We start from the raw sequence: 18,338 nt of genomic DNA on the forward strand, positions 1-18,338 counted from the left end.
CGCAGCCTCGTATTTATTGTATTTCTCATCGTTCCAGAACATAATTTCTCCCATGTTTCCTTTTTTATCTTTATATTTAAATCTTGTTCCCATTTTTGTTTAGTTTTACCATTTGTTTCCTCATTCTCCTTTTCTTGCAGTTTAATATACATATTTGTTATAAATCTTTTGATTAACATTGTATCTGTAATCACATATTCAAGGTTACTTCCCTCTGGTAAACTCAAATTGCTTCCTAATTTATCTTTCAAGTAGGATCTCAGTTGGTAATATGCCAGCGCTGTATCTCCAGTTATATTGTACTTATCTCTCATTTGTTCAAAGGATAAGAATCTACTTCCTGAAAAACAATTTTCTATTCTTTTAATCCTTTTTTTTTCCCCCGTTTTCTAAAGGAAAGGTTGTCTATTGTAAAAGGGAGTAGCTTATTTTGCGTCAATATTAGTTTTGGTAATTGATAATTTGTTTTATTTCTTTCTACATGAATCTCCTTCCATATATTGAGGAGATGGTGTAATACTGGAGAAGTTCTATGTTGTACCAATTTTTCGTCCCATTTATATGTGTTCAGGTATCTTTTCCCCTATTTTATCTAATTCTAATCTCGTCCAGTCTGGTTTTTCCCTTGTTTGATAAAAATCTGATAGGTACCTTAATTGTGCGGCTCTATAATAATTTTTGATGTTAGGCAATTGTAAGCCTCCTTGTTTATACCATTCTGTTAATTTATCTAGTGCTATCCTCGGTTTCCCCCCTCTCCATAAAAATTTCCTTATTATTTTCTTTAACTCTGAAGAATTTTTCTGTCAGTTGTATTGGCAATGCCTGAAGTAAGTATAGTATCCTTGGAAAAATGTTCATTTTAATACAGTTTATCCTTCCTATCAGTGTTAGTGGTAGCTCTTTCCAATGCTCTAAATCGTCCTGTAATTTTTTCATTAGTGGATAATAATTGAGTTTATATAGTTGGCCGAGATTTTTGTTTATTTGTACACCCAGGTATCTTATTGCTTGCATTTGCCATCTAAATGGTGATTCCTTCTTAAATTTTGAGAAATCCACATTATTCATAGGCATTGCTTCACATTTATTTACATTGATCTTGTAACCCGACACTTCTCCATATTCCTTCAATTTCTTATATAATTCTTTTATTGATAGTTCTGGTTCTGTTAAGTACACTATCACATCATCCACAAATAGACTGATTTTATATTCCCTGTCTTTTATTTTTATTCCTTTTATATTATTATCTATTCTTATCGATTCTGCTAGTGGTTCTATAGCTAGCGCAAACAATAATGGTGATAGTGGGCATCCCTGCTGCGTTGACCTGCTTAAGTTAAATTGCTTTGATACATGTCCATTTACTGTCACTTTCGCTAGCGGTCCCTTATATAATGCTTTAATCCAATTAATATACTTCTCCGGTAAACAGAATTTTTGCAATACTTTGAACAAATAATTCCATTCTACTCTGTCGAAGGCCTTCTCTGCGTCTAAAGCAACTGCTACTGCAGGTGCTTTATTTCCTTCTACTGCATGAATTAAGTTAATAAATTTACAACTATTGTCTGTTGTGCGTCTTTTTTTGATAAATCCAGTTTGGTCTAAATTTACCATTTTCGGTACCTGTTCTGCTAATCTGTTTGCTAATAGTTTAGCTATTATCTTATAATCTGTGTTTAGCAAAGATATTGGTCTATATGACGCTGGTGAGAGTGGATCTTTCCCTTGTTTTAGTATCACTGTAATTATTGCTGTTTTACATGAATCTGGTAAGTTTTGTGTCTCATCAATCTGGTTGATTACATCCAGGAGGGGCGGTATTAATAGGTCTTTAAATGTTTTGTAGAATTCTATTGGGAGTCCATCCTCTCCTGGTGTCTTATTATTTGGTAATTTTTTTTATTATCTCTTGTATTTCTACTGTTCCAAATGGTTCTGTTAATTTATTTTGTTCCTCTATTTGTAGTTTTGGTAGTTCAATTTTAGTCAAAAATTCATCTATTTTCCCTTCTTTCCCTTCGTTTTCAGTTCGGTATAATTGTTCATAGAATTCTCTGAAGTTTTCCTTAATTTCTTTTGGATTATATGTAATTTGTTTGTCTTTTTTCCTTGTTGCCAATACCATTTTCTTAGTTTGCTCTGTCTTAAGCTGCCATGCTAAGATTTTGTGTGTTTTTTCACCTAGTTCATAATATTTCTGTTTTGTCTTCATTATATTCTTCTCCACCTTATATGTTTGTAAGGTTTCATATTTTATTTTTTTTATCCGCCAATTCTCTTCTTTTAGTTGTATCTTCCTTTATTGCTAATTTTTTTTCTATGTTTACTATTTCCCTTTCTAACTGCTCTGTTTCCTGATTATAGTCCTTCTTCATCTTGGTTGCATAACTTATTATTTGTCCTCTAATGAATGCTTTCATTGCGTCCCATAGTATAAACTTATCTTCCACTGATTCCGTATTTACTTCAAAATACATTTTTAATTGTTTTTCAATAAATTCTCTAAAATCCTGTCTTTTAAGTAGCATGGGGTTTAATCTCCATCTATACATTCTTGGAGGGATGTCCTCTAGCTTTACTGTCAGTATTAAGGGTGAATGGTCCGACAGCATTCTCGCTTTATATTCTGTTTTTCTTACTCTATCCTGCATACAAGCTGATAACAAAAATAGGTCTATTCTTGAGTATGTTTTATGTCTAGTCGAGTAGTATGAGTATTCCTTTTATTTTGGGTTTTGTTTCCTCCATATGTCCACAAGTTTCATTTCTTGCATTGATTTAATTATGAATTTGGTTACTTTGTTCTTCCTGTTAATTTTTTTCCGTTTTATCCATATTTGGATCCAAATTCAGATTGAAATCCCCTCCTATTAGTATGTTCACTTGCGTATTAGCTACCTTCAAAAAGATATCTTGCATAAACTTTTGATCTTCTTCGTTAGGTGAATATATATTAAGTAGATTCCAAAGCTCCGAATATATCTGACATTTTATCATAACATATCTCCCTGCTGGATCTATTATTTCCTCTTCTATTTTAAATGGCACATTTTTGCTAATTAATATAGCCACTCCTCTTGCTTTTGAATTATACGATGCTGCTGTTACATGTCCTACCCAATCTCTAATTTCTTGTGCTCCAATTCAGTTAAGTGTGTTTCTTGGACAAATGCTATATCTATTTTTTCCTTTTTCAGTAAATTTAGTAGTTTCTTCCTTTTAATTTGGTTATGTATTCCATTAATATTTAAAGTCATATAGTTCAGCGTAGCCATTTTATATTTTGTTTATCTTCTCTTTCCATTTTTCCTATCATTACCTTTCCTCCTTTTCCATTTCTGTTTTCTTATTTTCAACTCTTTACCAGACAACATTCCTACAACATCCAACATTTTCCTTATTCTCCTATTTCAATCTTCTTTATCCCCAATCTCCCCTTCCCCTCCTGAGTTGTCCTTTATCCCTTGTCGGACAACCACATCTCCCCTCTCCATTTGGATTTGCGAATTCACTCGCAAGCGTCAACTGATTTTGCAGTGACCGCTCTTTTCCTCCACCCAGCCCCCCCCGAAAAGATTTCACTTTTCATATGTCACAAAGGTCACTCTTTTAATTCCCTCCTTATTCTCTCTATTCCATTACCTTCCCTTATTAATTCTTGTCTATACTATCTATGTTTTCCTCTAATTACAGATACTTTCACGTATGCTCATTGTCTCTATTCACTCTTATACCTCTTTACCCGCATACATATCAATCGTGATCATTTTTACTCTCATTACCCGTCTTCATCCCTCAGTCTATTTTTGTAATTGTTCTGCAAATTTTCTTGCTTCTTCTGGATCCGAGAACAGTCTGTTTTGTTGTCCTGGAATAAATATTTTCAATACCGCAGGATGCTTCAGTATAAATTTATACCCTTTCTTCCATAAAATCGCCTTTGCTGTATTGAACTCTTTTCTCTTCTTTAGGAGTTCAAAACTTATATCTGGATAAATGAAGATTTTTTGCCCTTTATACTCCAGTGGTTTGTTGCCCTCTCTTACTTTTTCCATTGTCTTCTCCAGTACCTTTTCTCTTGTAGTATATCTTAGGAATTTTACTACAATAGATCTTGGTTTTTGTTGTGGTTGTGGTTTAGAGGCCAATGCTCTATGTGCCCTTTCTATTTCCATTTCTTGCTGTAGTTCTGGACATCCTAGGGTCTTAGGGATCCACTCTTTTATAAACTCCCTCATATTCTTGCCTTCTTCATCTTCCTTAAGGCCCACTATCTTTATGTTATTTCTTCTGTTATAATTTTGCATTATATCTATTTTTTGAGCTAGTAGTTCTTGTGTCTCTTTAGTTTTTTTATTAGATTCCTCCAATTTCTTTTTTTAAGTCTTCTACCTCCATTTCTGCTGCTACTGCCCGTTCTTCCATCTTGTCCATTTTTTTCCCCATTTCTGTTAAGGTCATATCTATTTTATTCACTTTCTCTTCTGTGTTGTTTATTCTTCTTCTTAAATCATTGAATTCCTGTGTTTGCCATTCTTTAAATGACTCCATGTATCCTCTAACAAGAGCAAGTATATCCTTTACCTTGCCTTTCCCTTCATCTATTTCACTGTATTCTTCCTCTTCTTCCTCTGGGTTGGCCATCTGTTGTATCTTTGTTGCCCTTTCCTTCTCTTCTTTCTTGTTTCTATTGTCTTCTGTGGTCTCTTCTTGCTGCAGGTGTCTTTGCCGGCTGTGGAGATCGACTCCCCAGCTGGTCCCCCCTCCCGTCGGTGTGTTTTTTTTCATGCGCATCGAGGCTCTGTGAGCCATTGTTGTAGTTCTTTTTCTACCGACCTGAGGTAGCGGGCTCCTCTCTCCACAGCGGGCCTCTTCGGACAGGTAAGGCCTTCACCTTTTTCCTCCGTTGTCTTCTCTTCCTCTCTTCTTACTGTTGATTTTGATTTTTCTTCTTTTGTCTCCATCTTCTTTCCACCTTTATACTCACTTTTCTTTAACTTTTATTTCTGTGCCTTTGTATTTCTCTTGTTTTTCCCCGACTTTTCTGGAGAGGGCTGGAGTTCTCCGTCCGGCCACTACTCCATCACGTGACTCCTCCCGAGGTGGTGGGTATCTTGATTGTAAAGCCTTCTACCCACAAGTGTATCATTTAATCGGGTGAGTGTGTCTTTTACTGCTATTGCATCTCCCCTACACGTGTAAATAAATCTGTTCAATCAGCTGCTTTCAGACTCATTACTCTTGGGACCAGTCAAACCGGTTTTACACACACAACTGCTCATACTGCCCAAATACACCATGTGACCAATTAACCTACCAATCCAGAGGTCTTTAGAATGTGGGAGGAAACCCGTGCAGACAAGAAAATAAACTCTTTAGACAGCACTGGATTTGAACCAATGTCACTGATACTGTAACAGCATCATGCTAACTACTACACTATCTGTGCCACCATGATATAATGGATCAATATATCAATTCATGAAGCACATGCATTATCTTTACAAGTTACAGATTTTTTTTTAATATATATAAAGTGGACTGTGCTAATGGGGTATTAGCGGATGTGTTTTCTTTAAGAAAACAAAGACTTTGTTTTGTAAGATTACACTCAACATTAAAAGATCCAAAGCACCGATATGGTCCTTTGACTGACTCAAGATTCTCTAGCCCTACCTTTTGGAAATTAAACAAAATGCTAATTTATTTCCAAAACCTTCATGGCATCACAGCTTATCACTAATGGGGACCTCCTAGAAATCTGTAAGCCAAATGATGCTGTCTTTAGAACTGGAGAATGTTTGATGCATCAGGAAAATGCAATCAAATCTTGATTTGATCAAAATTATCTGTCATTGATCAACACAAGCCGAGATATCACAGGCTTCAAAGTATCTGTCAGTAGTCCAAAAAGCTGCAGGAATACAAAAGATTTTCAATGTTCCCGTGTTGTTAGTATTGAAAATTGTTCAATCTCTAGTTTGTTCGGGAAAAGCTTTTGTTTGTATACAAAATGAAACTCTAGATCAGAGCCCTGTGATACAAAATATCTCATTTTAGTCCCAGGAAATAAGCTGAAATTCCATCCTAAATGGAGTCTTAAAGGATTAAATGTCCAATTTATTAAGTTTACAGAGCAGCATAATGCAAGACTACAGTAATGCTTGTAGCTTTTAGACAGACAATAAGGCATCAAAAGTAGCAGGAAACTAATCTGAAATAATAAATCTGAATGGAATTGTCAGCAGTACATATTTGAATTTTTGCCTTTCTTTGAATTTCTTCTGCAAATTCAACAATTATCCGAGCTGTCATGTATTTCTATTAATCCAGTTATCATTCTCCTATCTTATATTGCCAGCATTCAGGACTCCAGGAACTTAATAATTGGAACTGATTAGCATCCCAACGATGGAGTCAATCTCATGATATGCTGTGCGAGTTGTGATAGACTGATACAAATCGAAGTAAATGTCTTCCAATTTGTAATATATCAAGTGATGGTAAAGCAGACCAGGAACCAATGGTAACAATGCCGCGAGTTTGACCCAACAAGTTTGAAGCAATTTGATTAGGATCACAGCAGGTTAATCAAAGACATCTTCACTTTTAATGTCCTCGCCAGCAATCCTGCTGTAGTGCATAAACATAGCATACAAATTATTTTTAAAAACAGCATATTCAAACAGGAATGCTAAATTTATTGATGTGATTTACTGAGCACAGCATGTTAGAGTAAATGTCACATTTTTATTTACTGCTAATGTCCAATATTTTCTTTCCAGCATATGGTTGAATCAGGCTTGGGAGACAATTATCCAGAATCCCCACAATCAGTTACCAACTAGTTACTTCTGCTCAAACAGGCTCATTAAAAATCACTCGTATGCAGGTTCTTCTGATGCATGTTACATACTGCTGTAACTTGCTGATGGACAGTGCTTGAAGTGGGCAGAAGCAGGAGGAGATCTTTTGTCAATCTCCATGAACTAAGCTGTGGTTTCAAAAGGAAAGGTGCAAGACCATTCAAACTTCTTCCAGCTAGACTCTGAAACAATGTACCTTGGAACTCAGAGACATGTGGTCCTGATTTCAGGCCTGCAGGAATTTCAGATCAGTACACTTAATTTGCACAACTCCTTTACTGTGTAGGCAATGTACCTTCTGTCAAGGTCTCAGCACACTTATTTCCACCGAAGCTGCACGAAACACAACTCAAGACATTGGGCAACTGTTGGATCAGCAAAAGCAAAGCTCTTATTTGTTTCCAGACCCACTCATTCTCCCAAACACAGAGCATTTCCCAAGCTCAGATGAGCAACATGCTGTCCATGATAACAAACTGGTATCCAGCACCTATAGGGATTGGTAAATGTCAGATAAATGAATTTTCTAGTTGTTTGAGATTGCATGTGCATTGATTGGTGAATTAACAGTGAGGCACATCAATGTTAAACTCCCACATTTTTACTTATTTATTTCCTGTAATTTTTTTTGCCTGTTGCTCAAGGCTGCCAGTGGCTTGAATGTCAGATAACAGGGATTTTGCTGCATAAAGGATCCTTTGAAGAAAGCTTCCACAAATTAATACTTCTGTGGAAAAATACTGTGGAGCTGCCATTATTTTTTATGTTATGAAATTATCCTTTTTAGATCAGGTATACTTGACTTAATTGTGGTAGTTTATTGTGAGGATTTCATAGATATGAAATTTTAGAGCATTTCAATTTTTTTCTGTAAAGTTTGCCAAAACATTATGCAATTTGAAAAAAAAGAGCAGCCAGAAGTGCCACACCTCATTTGTCCAAGGATGAAGAGATCACAGAGAGGAATCAGCTGCCCCTTGTAGAGACAAGGGTTCTCATCACAGAGAAAGGCTAATGCTTCCAGTCAGCTGGAAGCAAGGTGGGTGTGATTCACTGGAACAGAACAAAGCCTGGTTCAATTCTACATTGGGATCTATTATTCCTCCATGATGATCTGAATATTGGTGGAAATAAGTTAATTCCTCCTAACAATTGTTCCAGACTATTGTATGGTGGACTTTGAGAAAAATCCATGGTTGACTAAGGAAATTTTAAATTTAGACATATAGCACAGTAACAGGCCATTTCAGCCAACAAGTCCGTGCTGCCCAATTTACACCCTGTTAACCTACATCCCCAGTACATTTCGAAAGGTGGTAGGAAACCTGAGCCCACAGGGGAAACCCACGCAGTCACTGGGAGAACATATAAACTCTACCAGACAGCACTGGATTTTAACCCGTCCTGATCGCTGACGTCGTTAAGGTATCGCACTAGCCGCTATGCCAACCACATCGTCTGATGAGGAAAATGTCAAAGCAAACAAAATGGCAAAAGCTAGTGATAGACCAGAGGAATGGGAATTTTTCAGGAACCAGCAGCAGAAAATTAAAGTTCTGAGTGGAACAGGCACAGAAGAGGAGCTGAGGCCTGGAGCAGATCAGCCAGAATTATATTAAATGGTGTGGCAGGCTTGAAGGGCTGTGTAGTGTTCTTGTGCTGTGATCCAATCACGATCTGTGTCCGGTCATTGTTGAATTTCCTGTGATGTTAGTGAAATAGATTGCAAGAAAGTGGAAAGGGTCCCTGAAGAACCTTGCAAAGGTCATGTCAAGACAGTAAGCAAGTATTGTAGATCCTGTAGTATTGCCTGCTAAAGTGTGTGGTTACCTCAACTATTGCTCCTTAGTTAGCTCTAGTCCTGGGACTTCATATTTCTTTGAGCAGCTCTTCTTGTTCACCAGTTTTGTCCAAATGGCTGGCAACTTGTTGCTAATCCTTTATTCCCTTCTGTGAGAGTTTGAGATTTCAAACTTTAACATTCCTTTTATATACTCGTCATTTCCAACCCAATTTCCAGATCCAAGCTTCCAATACGATCAAGAAGCCTTCAGTGCCTGAGGCACTTTGGGAGCACCCCCCCCCCCCACCCCTTACCCTCAGTACCCTCTTGAATCCCAGTTCCAAAATCTGGTTCCCGTGAGCTAGTCTCCAGCTGCGGGAGTCTTTCATCTGCAAGTCGATAACAGTGGGTGGGTCCTTCAACTTCTGAGATTCTCGTTAGTCCACTGCTGTGGTTATCTCCCATGCTTTTCCTTCCCAATGGGGAGGGTAGGTGGTTTTTCTGCACGATTCTCAAGCCCTGCACCAGTCCAGTGCTGCCCCTGCCGTCTGCAACCCCTTTCACTGCCCAGTACAGGGGCCGCCACCTCTGGCACTCACCTCAATGGCTGCAGGTTTCTTTTTATATATAAAAAGCATATTATGCCCCTTTAACAGGCCCTTTGAAGCCTGTACACAACCATTGGCATCAGGACCAGGAAGCATAATAAAGGAGAGGATAGTAAAAGATGTCAAGTACACAGACATACAGGCACATGCCTCAGACTTTTTAAAAAGCTAACAACCAGATAAGGTCATAAACATCAAATTCTGGAAAAAGTCTTGTCTTTCTTTCAAAACATACCAGGGGTGTAGGTTAATTGGGTGTAAATTGGACAGCTCCTGCACTGTCTGAGTCTTTCCCTTCCCTCTCCTGACAGCCACCCATCTACCTGCCTCCTGAAATTTAGGAATAACTTCCTCCCCAACATTCTTGTCTACAATTACCTCTGCCTCCCCCCAAGATCCACAGTTCAACCAACTCTAGCTCCAGTTCCCTAACTCAGGTTGTGAGGAGCTGTAGCTGAATGGACCACCTGCAGGTGTAGTTATCAGGGACAAGTGTTATATCCTAGATTTCCCACGTCCCACAACCAGAGCACACCACTGCCCTGCCAGGCTCCATTACCTATATGTAATTAAAGCACTTAAATCACTTTGGCCTTACCTTTCTTTGTAGTCAGCTCAGCCTCTGCTTGCCAAAGCCTCAAAGTCCCACTCCTTCTCTAGGCCGGTCACTCACTGGGCTGTTTCTTTAGCAAGCACTCCTTTTTATTGGTCCTTGCTAATTTTCTCAATTACCCAATTAATCCTTCCCACAATAATCAATTAACAGCAGTCACCAGACTCTCCTGGCTGAAAGCCACCTCACTATCTGAACAACAAAGTAAACTGTCCTTCCCTTTTTTAATTCTACCGCCCGACCAACGTTACGCGCCTACGCACTAGGCCCTAATCTGACGTTAAAGATCAACCTTTAAAATTAAATAAATAAATATCAATCAATAAATATCAATAACTATTCATGGATTTACAATGACCCAAATTTGATGATATATGAAGTAGAGGGCAATGTGGGCTGTGAGACCAATGCAGACAGGCTTCAGGCGAGGCCTGATTTGGAGTATTGTATTCGTGCCACAGGAAAGATGTTGTCAAGCTGAAGAAGGTACAGAGATTTACATGGATGCTGCCAGGACTCAGGGGGTCACAGCTGTAGGGAGAGGTTGAGCAGACCAGAGCTTTATTCCTTGGAGTTCAGAAAGATGAGGGGTGATCTCATAGAGGTGTAGAAAATCATGAGAGGATAGGTCAGGTCAGTGGACAGAATCTTTTGCTTAGAGTTGAGGAATCGGTAACCAGAGGACATAGGCTTCAGATAAAGGGGAAGAGATTTCATAAGAACTTTAGGGGTAATTTTTTCACACAGAAGGCAGTGAGTATAAGGAATGCACTGCCAAAGGAGGTGGTTGGGAACCTCGTTTTAAGAAAAATTTGGACACGAGAAAGGCAGCAGTGAAGAGAGTGATGTGGGAGAAAGACGGAGAGACAACCGGCAAGAAGAGCAACAGCAGGAAGCACAACAGAGGAGAAGCCCAAGAGGGGAGGACCAGCAAGAAGATGCCCAACAAAGAGATGCAATGAGATCCATAGGAAAAACAGAAGAGACACAGACACAAAGAGAAGAAGACACAAACACAGGTACAGACACAGAAGAAGAAGACCAAGATCTTCACAGAGAAATAGAAGGTAAAACTGATGGACAAAGAGAAACAGAAGGAAAAATTGATGGACAGAATATAGATTTTTTTTTTAAGAACAAATGAGGTCATTAAAATAATGGTTATCATTAGACTTTAATGCAATTAAAAGGAAAATGAAAAGAACAGAAGATAAAATACAAAGGTTAGAACTGGTCATGACAGAAATAGGGAAAAGAGTGGAGAATGTGGAAGAGTGGGACAGTTGTAGAAATGGAAGTAAATGAATTAAGAGAAAAATTGGAAGAAAGTGACAAAAAATTAGAGATGTAAGAGTTGTTATCTCAGAAAATTGATATGTTGGAAAATTATAGTAGACAAAACAACATAAAAATAGTGGGCCTGAAGGAGGGTGAAGAAAGCACAGACATGAAGGAATTTATAAAAGGATGGATCCCAAAGGATCTAGGAACGACAGAAATACGGGAAGAAATAGAAATAGAAAGGGCTCACAGAGCACTAGCTCCGAAACCACAGGCACATCAAAAACCAAGATCCAAATACTAAAATTTTTGAGATATACCACAAGTGAAAACATACTGGAAGGGGCAAGGAATAAAGTTAGAGAAGATAATAAACCATTGGAATATAAAGGTCAAAAAATATTTTTTTACCCAGACATAAGTTTTGAACTCTTAAAGAGGAGGAAGGAGGAAGGAGTTTAATACAGTGAAAACGATTTTATGGGAAAAAGGATACAAATTCATGTTAAGACATCCAGCTGTGCTTAAAATATTTATACCCTGGGAGCAAAACAGACTGTTCTTGGATCCAGAGAAAGCCCAAAAGAATTTGCAGAATGTTTGCAGGACAGGAGAAGAGATGAAGAGGTGTAATAAGAATGAAGAATGGTGATAAAGTATATATTAAGATGTAAAAACAATATATATGTAAAGAACTAAAGAGGGAAAATAGAAGGGTGGAAAAAAGAGAGAGAGCTTTGTTATGTGTTTATATGTGTTTAAAAAAAAAGTGTTTTCTGGGGAGGGCTGGGGGGAAAGGGAAGAACCATCACTGCAAAATCAGTTGATGCTGCGAACAAGATCGCAATCCAAATGAAAAGGAGAGTTGTGGTTGCCTGGCAAGGGATAAGGGGCAACTCAGAAAGGGAGGGCACTTTTGGGGTTAAGGTATTAGAGGGTGTGGGAACTGTGGGGGTACTTTATGTCTTAAATGTGTTGTCATACGTTAAGTTTAATAAAAGAAAACTAAGAGATGAAAATGGGGTGGAGGTGGTGAAAAGGTGGAAAAGAAATATAAGCAAGATGTAAGATGGCCATGTTGAACTATATAACTATAAACATTAATGGAATACATAATCAAATCAAAAGGAAAAGGCTACTAAATTTATTGAAGAAGAAAAAAATAGATATAGCATTTTTACAGGAAACACATCTAACTGAAGCGAAATTAAAGAGAGACTGGGTAGGACACAAAGCTTGAGGTGTAGCCATACTATTTAACAAAAATGTACCAATTAAAATAGAGGAGGAAATATTAGATCCAGCAGGGAGGTATGTAAAGAAAAAATGTCAGATATACTCAGAATTTTGGAATTTGCTCAATATATATGCGCCTAACGAGGAGGATCAAAAGTTTATGCAAGATATTTTTTGAAGATTGCAGACACACAAGGAAAAATATTGATAGGAGGAGATTTTAACCTTAATTTGGACCCAATGTTGGATAAAACTGGACAAAACACAATAAGAATAAAGTAACCAAATTTATAGTTAAATCAATCTAGGAAATCAAACATGGATATATGGAGGAGGCAGCACCCAAGAGAGAAAGAATATTCATACTATTCGAGTAGGCACGAAACTTATTCAAGGATTGATATGTTTTTGTTGTCGGCCCATATGCAAGGGAGAGTTAGGAAAACTGAGTATAAAGCTCAACTACTATCAGATCATTCACCCCTATTATTAGTAATAGAACTAGAGGACATTCCACCAAGAACATATAGATGGAGGTTAAACTCCATGCTTCTTAAAAGGCAGGAATTTAGGGAGTTTATTGAATGCCAAATTAAAACATATTTTGAAATAAACCCAGGATCAATGAAAGATAAATTTATATTATGGGACACAATGAAAGCCTTCATTAGTGGGCAGATAATAAGTTATGTGACTAACATGAAAAAGGATTACAATCGGGAAACAGAGCAATTGGACAGGGAGATAGTAAGTACAGAAAAGGAATTAGTAAAAAGGGATGATATAATGAAAAGGAGAGAATTGGTGGACAAAAAAATAAAATATGAAACATTACAAACATATAAGGTGGAGAAGAACATAATAAAAGAAAAGCAAAAGTATTACAAACTGGGAGAAAAAACACATAAAATATTAGCCTGGCAACTTAAAACAGAACAAGCTAAAAGAACGGTATTGGCATCAAGGAAAAAGGACAAACAAATTACATATAATCCAATAGAGATTAATGAAAATTTAAAGGAATTTTATGAACAATTATACCAAATTGAGAATGAGGGAAAAGATGACAAAATAGAGGAATTTGTAGCTAAAATTGAACTGTCGAAATTGCAAGAAGAGGAACAAAACAAACTGATAAAACCATTTGAAATAGAGGAAGTACAAGATATATTAAAAAAGCTGCTGAACAATGAAACATCAGGAGAGGATGGATTTCCAATAGAATTCTATAAAACATTTAAAGACTTATTAATTTCTCCTCTCCTGGAAGTAATGAACCAAGTAGAAGAATCACAAAACTTGCCAGATTCATGTAATACAGCAATAATTACAGTAATACCAAAGACGGGGAAGGGTTAATTAACACCAGCACCATATAGACCAATATCTCTACTTAACTCAGATTATAAGATAATAGCAAATTATTAGCAAACAGATTGGCTGACTGTGTACCAAAAATAGTAAAACAAGATCAAACTGGATTTATTAAGAAAAGACAAACAGTGGAGAATGTCTGTAAATTTATTAATCTAATTCATGCAGTTCAAGGAAATAAGAAACCGACAGTGACTGTTGCTTTAGACACAGAAAAAGCTTTTGACAGAGTAGAGTGGAACTACTTATTTAAATTATTAGAGAAGTTCAGTCTACCAGGAAAATATATAAATTGGATTAAAGCATTGTATAATGGACTGTTGGCAAAAGTAGCAGTAAATGGATATGTATCGAATCAATTTAAATTAAGTAGGTCATCTAGACAGGGATGTCCACTATACCCCTCATTGTTCACCTTAGCAATAGAACCTTTGGCAGAACTGATAAGAATAGAAAATAAGATAAAAGGGATAAAAATAAAGGAGAATAAAATTAGCTTATTTGCAGATGACATTATAGTATACTTAACAGAACCAGAGATATCAATAAAAGAATTACATAAGAATTTGAAGGAATATGGAGAAATATCTGGGTACAAGATCAACGCAAATAAAAGTGAAGTGATGCCAATGAGTAACGCAGATTATACAGAATTTTAAAAAGAATCTCCATTTAAATGGAAAGCACAAGCAATCTGATACCTAGGGATCAGGTTAGATAATAACTTAAGCCACTTGTACAAACTAAATTATCAGCCACTAATAAAGAAATTGCAGGAAGACTTAGAACATTGGAAAGAACTGCCATTAACGTTGATAGGGAGAGTGAACTGCATTAAAATGAACATGTTCCCAAGGATACAATACTTATTTCAAACATTATTAATTCCCTTAACAGAATTTTTAAAAATGAATTAAAGAGAACAATAAGGAAATTCTTGTGGAAAGGGAAGAAGCCAAGGGTGGCATTAGATAAATTAACAGAGAGGTATAATCAAGGTGGTTTGCAGTTACCAAATTTTAGAAATTATTATAGAACCGGTATTTATCAGATTTTTACCAGAGGAGGGAAAAACCAGACTGGACTAAGATAGAACAAGATAGCATAGGCGAGAAGGTACTGGAAGATATACTTTATAAGTGGGATGATAAACTGGTGCAATATAAAAACTCACCATTACTGCATAATTTACTTAATACATGGAAGATGATCCACTTAGAAAGAAAAAAAAAACGAATGACCAAATACCAAAATTATTATTGATGCAAAATCCGCTAATTCCTTTTACAATAGACAACATTTCCTTTAGAGAATGGGAGAGAAAAAGAATCAAAAGAATAGAAAATTGTTTTTTGGGAAATAATTTATTAATGTTTGAACAGTTGAAGTACAAATATGGAATAACTCATGGTAAAATGTTTGCATATCATCAATTGAAAGACTTAAAGGATAAATTGGGAAACAACTTGAGATTACATGAAGGAAGCAACTTTGAATATGTGATTACAGACACAATGATAATTAAAATATTTATAGCAAACATGTACATTAAGCTATAAGATAAGGAGAGTGATGAAATAAACTATAAACCTAAGCTGAAGTGGGAAAAGGAATTAAACATAAATATAAAAAATTAATTATGGGAAAAGTTATGTTCTGGAACTATGAAGAATACAATAAACACAAGGTTACATATGATACAGTATAATTGGTTACACAGGGTATATAATCACTCCTCAAAAATTTTAAAAATGGGACTCAACACTATCAGATAGATGTATTCGCTGTGGGAAGGAAATGGGAACAACATTACATGCAACAGTCTCAAGATTCGGGGGAGTAGATTTAGGACAGAGATGAGGAAAAATAGTTTTTCCCAGAGAGTAGTGAATGTTTGGAATTCTCTAACCAGGGAAGTGGTTGAGGCTGCCCCATTAAACATATTTAAAATTCGATTAGATAAATTTTTACATGATAGAGGAATTAGGGGATATGGGGAGAAGGCAGGTAGGTGGAGTTAGGTCATAAATTAGATCATCCATGATCTTATTGAATGGCGGAGCAGGCTCGATGGGCCATTTTTGGCCTACTCCTGTTCCTACTTCCTATGTTCCTATGTGTGAACGTGAATACGTTTTGGGAAGAACTAAATCAGATAATAAATAAAATTATAAAAAATAGCATACCAAAAGAACCAGATATGTCTTTTAAATAACATAAGAGGTAAAGAATTAGGCCTTAAATTGGACAAAGCACAAAAAAAATTCATTATGATAGCCTTAGCAGGAGCAAATAAATGTATAATGTCAACTTGGAAAATGGAAGAGAGCATAAGCATACATACAGCAATGGTACATGGAAATGAATAAATGTATTCCATTGGAAAAAATAACATATAATTTAAAAAATAAAGTCACAATGTTTGAACAAATTTGGGAACCATACATGGAACATATCAGAGAGAGCTTGCCTAGGACCTCCATCCCCTAAAATGAAAATGATAAGATGACAAAACGACGAGATTCAGTGTGTAATAAATAGATGACGCATTTTTCTTGTTTATTTTCCTTTGTGTGAAGATATTGTTTTATGGTTTTATTGTATTGTATATTTTGAATATTTATGGGTTTTGGGGGTGAGTAGAGGGGAGGGAGGGAAAGGGGGGGAAAAATGAGAAAAAGTCACCATCTGAATATATGTTCCAATCTTCTATTTTTGCTATAATTTAGATGACCCCACATTTTCCACACTGCATCTCACCTGCCTGTCCTTTCCCATTCACTAGCATATTTATATTAGAGTGAGAGGGCCACACAGCATAGAAACAGGGCCTTAGGCTCCACCCACATTAGACAGTGTAAATTTAATGAGAAACATTTGTACATATTTTGGTTGACATGATTCACAGTGTGAAAAATTTTTAAAAAGAACAATTTGGACAGATACATGGATAGGATGGGTTTAGAGGGATATGGGCCGAACTCAGGCAAGAAGGTCTCGTGTGGGTGGAGCCTAAGCCCCTGTTTCCATGCTGTGTGGCCCTCTCACTCTAATATAAATATGCTAGTGAATGGGAAAGGACAGGCAGGTGAGGTGCAGTGTGGAAAATGTGGGGACATCTAAATTATAGCAAAAATAGAAGAATGAAACATATATTCAGATGGTGAGAGATTGATAGGTGCCTGTGTTCAAAGTGACTGGATATCCCTTTGCACAAGTCATTGAAAGTTAACATATGGATTCAACAGGCTATGGCATTCATGTTTAACAACAAACAGCAGGGGAAGATAAAGAATGATAAAATTTTTGAGGTGGAGGATCAAACTCTCCACAACTATGATTTTCCAGGAAAGCTCAATGAGCCCCCAGCTGCCCTATCCCAAGGGACATGTGCCAGTGCCCAAATGGACCATCTCAAAACCTTCCCCAATGACCTCTGCCACCGCAGTGTCATGAGATTTTTCCACTTCATCAAATCTCGTAATCTCGTAATACTCCATCGGGGAGGTCAGAGACATGACTATGGACTGTCAGGTCTGTGTGGAATGCAAACTGCACTTTTAACCACCAGATAAAGCACACCTGGTAAAAGCTGCACAGTCTTTTGAACACCTGAGTACAGATTTCAAGGGCCCCATTCCCTCCACTGACTGCAATGTGTATTTCCTCATGGTCATCAATGAGTCTTCATGTTTCCCCTTTGCCATCCCCTGCCCGAACATGACCACCACCACGGTCATCAGTGCACTGCACAAGTTTTTACCTTATTCTCGTATCTGTCATACATCCACAGTGACCAGGGGTCCTCATTCATGAGCGATGAGCTGCGCCAGTATCTGTTGGCCAGAGTTATTGCCACCAGCAGGACCACTATATAACACCCAGATAGAGAGGGATAACACCACCGTGTGGAAGGCCATCCTCCTTGTCCTTGACCATAGGGCTGCCAATCACTCACTGGCAGGAGGTCCTTTCCGAGGTGCTCCACGCAATGAGGTCATTATTGCGTACTGCCACCAATGCTACGCCTCACTAACAAATTTTCTCCTTCCCCAGGAAGTCTCCCTTGGGACCATCATTCCACCCTGGTTGATGTCTCCAGGGCTGGTCCTGCTACGGAAAGAATGTAATGGGCCATAAAACTGACCCATTGGTCAAAAGGGTCCAGCTCCTCCATGTGAACCCCCAATATGTGTACGTGGCCTATCCAGAAGAGTGCGAGAAAAATTTCCATCCAGGTCCTCACACGCACAGGGGCACCCGATCAGCATACCCACCAAAGAGCATCCCCCCCTTGATTGGACACATACTACATACCATTGCTCCCTAACCCCTTCCCACCCCAGTCTCTCCAATCAAGTCGGCACACCCCCAGCAGGTCGACAGTACTGGAGGTTCAGGATTCCACAATGGCCTCAGCTGCAGCACAGCAACTGGCTCTCTGCTGGTCACAACGGAAGACCAGGCCACGGACGACTTATAACCTGTAAGACTTTGTGCCCCACAAAGCTGGATAAAATAAAAAAATCAAGGGATGAATGTGGTGAACTTCTGTACACTCATTAATC

This window comes from Narcine bancroftii, chromosome 4 (genome assembly GCF_036971445.1).
Source record: "Narcine bancroftii isolate sNarBan1 chromosome 4, sNarBan1.hap1, whole genome shotgun sequence".
NCBI classification, from domain to species: domain Eukaryota; kingdom Metazoa; phylum Chordata; class Chondrichthyes; order Torpediniformes; family Narcinidae; genus Narcine; species Narcine bancroftii.